The sequence below is a fragment of the Triticum aestivum genome, chromosome 2A, assembly GCF_018294505.1.
Source record: "Triticum aestivum cultivar Chinese Spring chromosome 2A, IWGSC CS RefSeq v2.1, whole genome shotgun sequence".
NCBI lineage: Eukaryota > Viridiplantae > Streptophyta > Magnoliopsida > Poales > Poaceae > Triticum > Triticum aestivum.
In genome coordinates this window covers 651302215-651307421 of record NC_057797.1, presented here as the reverse complement: position 1 = coordinate 651307421, position 5207 = coordinate 651302215, and the positions used below count along the sequence as shown (strand labels likewise).

The 5207-nt window shown below is 41.2% G+C and overlaps 1 long non-coding RNA gene across 1 annotated transcript; it reads right to left on the bottom strand.

Moving 5' to 3' along the window:
* Nucleotides 1-2782: 2782 nt before the first annotated feature.
* On the bottom strand, nt 2783-4284 carry LOC123185806 (uncharacterized). Its single transcript, XR_006493499.1, has 5 exons — nt 4190-4284; nt 3731-3785; nt 3571-3640; nt 3403-3479; nt 2783-2812 (listed from the first exon to the last, which is right to left on the bottom strand). It is a non-coding gene; the product is annotated as an uncharacterized lncRNA (long non-coding RNA).
* Nucleotides 4285-5207: the final 923 nt, after the last annotated feature.

Below are 5207 nucleotides of genomic sequence, written 5' to 3'. Positions count from 1 at the left end.
GACCGTATAGGCCGGGGGGAGAAATCCCTTGGTCTGGAGCGTCACTAGCTCGCTGTGCGGGATGGAGCACCTCTTCCAATCTCCAGGCTGAGGGCTGGAAGGGCGAGAGGAGGAGCTGCGCCGGCCAGCCATGATGGAATGGACCTCTGTCGGATACGCTCTGATGAATACTCGCGGAAGGGAGAAGATGTGGTTTGGATCTAAATCCTCGTCCCCTTAAATAGGCGGCTCATTCACGCGGCTAGGGGTGTAAATATAAAAAACACCCTGACTTTTCGTATTCGTTTGACACGTGGAAAACGGCCATTATTGGGCGTAGAAGCCAAGGAGCACTACATTTACAAGAAACCGGACACTTTTAACAGGTACACGGAATTTGGAGAAGAACCCGCCGTGCAATGCTGAAGACAATTTACGCGCCGGACTCGTCGTCATTGAAGCCTGGTTCGAGGGCTACTGAGGGAGTCCTGGATTAGGGGGTGTCCGAATAGCCGGACTATACCTTCGGCCGGACTCCTGGACTATGATGATACAAGATTGAAGACTTCGTCCCGTGTCCGGAAGGGACATTCGTTGGTGTGGAAGGCAAGCTTGGCGATAAAAATATGTAGATCTTCTACCATTGTAACCGACTCTGTGTAACCCTAGCCCTCTCCGGTGTCTATATAAACCAGAGGGTTTTAGTCCATAGGACGAACAACAATCATACCATAGGCTAGCTTCTAGGGTTTAACCTCTCTGATCTCGTGGTAGATCTACTCTTGTACTACCCATATCATCAATATTAATCAAGCAGGACGTAGGGTTTTACCTCCATCAAGAGGGCCCGAACCTGGGTAAAACATCGTGTCCCCTGCCTCCTATTACCATCCGGCCTAGACGCACAGTTCGGGACCCCCTATCCGAGATCCGACGGTTTTGATACCACAGGTGCTTTGTGATGGGTTCGATCTTATGGTGCTTGAGCCCAGTGACAGAAGGGGAACCGACACGTATGTATCGTTGCCATTAAGGATAACAAGATGGGGTCTATTTCTACATAAATAGATCTTGTCTACATCATGTCATCGTTCTTATTGCATTACTCCGTTTCTCCATGAACTTAATACACTAGATGCATGCTGGATAGCGGTCGATGTGTGGAGTAATATTAGTAGATGCAGGCATGAGTCGGTCTACTAATCTTGGACGTGGTGCCTATATAATGATCATTGCATGGATATCTTCATGATTATTTGAAGTTCTATCAATTGCCCAACAGTAATTTGTTAACCCACCGTTTGCTATTTTTCTCAAGAGAAGCCACTAGTGAAACCTACGGCCCACGGGTCTCTTCTTTAATGTATTTGCCTTTGCGATCTATTTTCTTTTGCTTTCATTTTCAGATCTCTTAAACCAAAAATACAAAAATACCTTGCCGCACTTTATTTTATTTGGCGTTCGATCTATCAATATTTACAACTCTCTCATGCCCGTTTGCCAATTTCTGGCACCGCTACCCAAAAGAACTACAACAAGAACCCCCCTACATCAACGCATCATTGCGTTGCCAAAGGTCCATATAAGCGTTGGTAAGGTCTACACCAACAGATTTGTATGCGTTGCCGTTGGTGGCGTTGGAAAGGTCTACAACAACGTATATGCATCCGTTGGTAAATGGCGTGGAAAAGTGTTGTAAGATAGCAACGGATAAAGTCAGAGCCCAACAACGCTTCACATGGGCTGGTGGATTATAAATGAGTATTGCAATGCTTAGTGCATTGCATGAAAAATGCACGGTATTTTATATATCACCATCTAGAATTATTAGGTCAATGCCGATATTGCACAGGGACACAATATAATAAATAGAAATTTCTCATATATTAAATCAACTTGGTTGCATTACAAAGGGCACGATACAAAGATTACAAGATGTGAAGCTAGTAGTAATCCTACTTTTGACCTTGCAACCAACGTCTCAGCCATTCTGAAACATTGACACCGAAAATATCTGAAACATGATGATTGAAACACTGGCACTGGACATGGAATTCTAAGACACATTGTGAAACTATCTAATAGCACTCCTATTCTTGACCAATATCTGAGCCATGCATCATCGAATATAGCAATCTACAACAAAGAAACGAAATAGGTTAATAGGGCAAAAAAATTGAAAGGCGGAGCAACATGGAAAGGTCGAAGGCAATGTGATAGTTAAATCTTGCTGCATGACTAATAATTTTGACTCTTTTTAGTAGTTATGAAAACTTGTAAGATTTCGCTAATGTAGCATCAACGCGCAATACCAAGAATTCATTACCAAGTTTAACAACATCAACTTTAGATTTATATTCGGGGTTGATACTTTGGATTAAAGTAAGAGGAGCATTGTTATTCGGATGTGTCCAATATAATATTTGTAGCTAACAATAGTCATTTTAGCTTACAGTAAACTAACTCAGCCTGTTTCATTAGTAAGTTTCACCCTGTTAACAGAAACAGAGTGTTTTATAGGGGTGGGAAAATGTAAGGCACGCAGAAAGTAGTTGATGAATTGTTTAACCTAATCTAACCGAAATGAGTCTTATCTCACAGAAGCAGTGTTCTCTTGTACAAATTAGGTAGGAAAAAAAAGAGAAGCATGTGTAAGATAATAAAATGTAGTCAAGTAATGCTACTAATACTCCAAACTTTCCATTTGATCCGGTGAAGAATCATTTACGCAATATAGAACTACTATCAGAAAATACCTCCTAGTAAATCCAGCTTGGCACTAATATGTTTTAGCACCAGCAACATCGACTTGGAACAATCTAGTCTCTGTAACCTGCTGATTTGGCATATGCATTAGTAATCTATGTTCGGTTGTGCTCACTGAATCGATGGCATCAAAATAGCCGAACACATGTGTACGAAAAAACTTTAGCGCACTCTTTATTCTTTTATATCAGAACTCTTACATGAGTTTGTTTTTTTACGGAAAAACTCTTGCATGACCTGGTTCCATGATATGACCTGCTACATGGCCAAAGCAATCCAAACCTACGCTGACTTAATAGCATCTAGAACGACTCAGACCGCAGTGCCCTTTTACTAGACTAGTAAGGCATGCTGAGTCCAAGACATACTAGTACATCATGTAGGCTACTAGCTATGCAAACTCATTGAACCATATATGGACTATAGAACACAAATGCTTACGACATGCAAACGAGACATGTTGGAAAACTAACTAATCAACCTATCAAAATTAGACTCAAACTTGGCTAGTTAAACTAGCATGGACTCCTACCAAACTACTTAAAATTATTCTAACAATTTAGAAGACCACAACATTAATGCAGTGCCAGGCTCCCAGCGTATCAGTATATGCCAACATTATTAAATAGGTTTTTCTTTCTTAGTTCACTTGTTTACCGAGAACATGGAAACTTAGAGTAGTTCCGGTATGCTCGTCTTTGTCACCATGGTTGCCGTATGCTCAAACTGTTGGCCTGAATAGGTAGAGGAGAAGGTTCTAAGTATTACAGAGAAGAGGAGATCCTAGTAAGATCCAATAGTTTGGGATCAGTGAATTCGACGTACCTGACACACTTGCACAATCGCCGTATCTGATCGCTTAGGTGTCTGTTTATGCTTGTTAGTAACATCCCGCCTGTATGTCAGGGAAGCAGAGTGCACAAGAGGAATAAGTTTGACCGTTTAAGGAGAATATGTTACAAACAAGATAAGATGTGAGAGGCACCTGGCCAAGAGTTTGTGTGCTGACCAATCATGCATCATTCTATCTTTGGAAACGTCTATGGCTCCCCACAAAATACAAATTAGTACAGAGATTGCAGGAATTCAGAAGTACTCGTATTTCCAAAAAAATGCACTAAACTTGATTTAAAGGTGAGATTTCAATAATATGAGTCAAATACATATGACGAGAATATCAAGGTATTATGTTCTTGTAACTCACGTTCAAATTTTATCAATTATTTAACAGTTTATATTGGATAACATGAGTGTAAGAATTATTTTCATCTGAGCTTTTGCATAAAGTTAGAGATTGTGGTGTGCACATTTTTACTGAATAAGAAGCTGAAACTAATATAACTTTTTGTAGGGGAAAACAAATATTACATCAACCGAAAAAATAGAGTAAGATACAAATTCACGTTTTCCTTACTGTAACATGAACTAGCGAAACAATCCTCACCATGCTATACACAAATGACTAAAATAATTCTCAAGGCTTCTTTTGCATATTCATGGATTCTCCGGATTGCAATGCGTAAGTGTTGTAGATCGATCTGTTAAGAAACAGCAGAAGCACACACATAGTAAAAGACAATATCAGAACCTATGAGTGTAGATGGAATAAATGATTATAGAATAAAGACAAATATTGGGACGAACGGATGCAAGTAGGACTTATTTAATTAATATATTGTACATTTAACACCAAATAAATAACGATTCAGTGTATTGAGAAGGGGATTCTCAATTTGAAATAATTATGCTAGTATCATGGACCCATAATTGCACTTACATGTTGATTTTTGTAGCAATATTCTTCAGTGACATACATGGTCGCATATGGTATATCGCTGATACACTATCTCACTCTAATTTGAACCAAGTTGATTTTTTTAATAAGAAGACACTGTGTTGATCTTATTGAACAGGTCATGCTCATTGCTAGTATATACTACTAATCCAAGAACGCATATCAAATGAACAGTAAAGTCTAACCATAACGCATGACAGGTTACTACCCATCCAGAATTAGTACATATTGACACATGGTGAATCAGATCTAATAAAAAAAACACTAGTACCAGACATGTCAACTTCGGAGGTAGAAGAGGTGGAGTACCATGTCAAGCCCAAGCCGGCTGCCGCGCATGAGGTGATGCAGGGGTACTGGGTGAACCGGAGCCCCCGGAGCCACGCCAGTGACGCGTGGCGGCTAGGCTTATTACGGGGCGTGCGTGTAGGGGCGCGGTGGACGGGGCGAAGGATATGAGAAGAACATAGAGGGAGTGGGGCAGGCTGGTGAGCAGTGGGTTGGGAGTCCGCCGGAGCTACCCGGAATCGGAGTTTGGCGGCGACAACTCTGTGGTGTGACAGAGACAGATAGGCATCAGGGGAGAGAGGTCGTCTTGAGGGGAATTTTTTTTGGCTGTGTGATATTTAGACGGAGGGGACGCAGATAAGGTGGACGTGGGTACGGG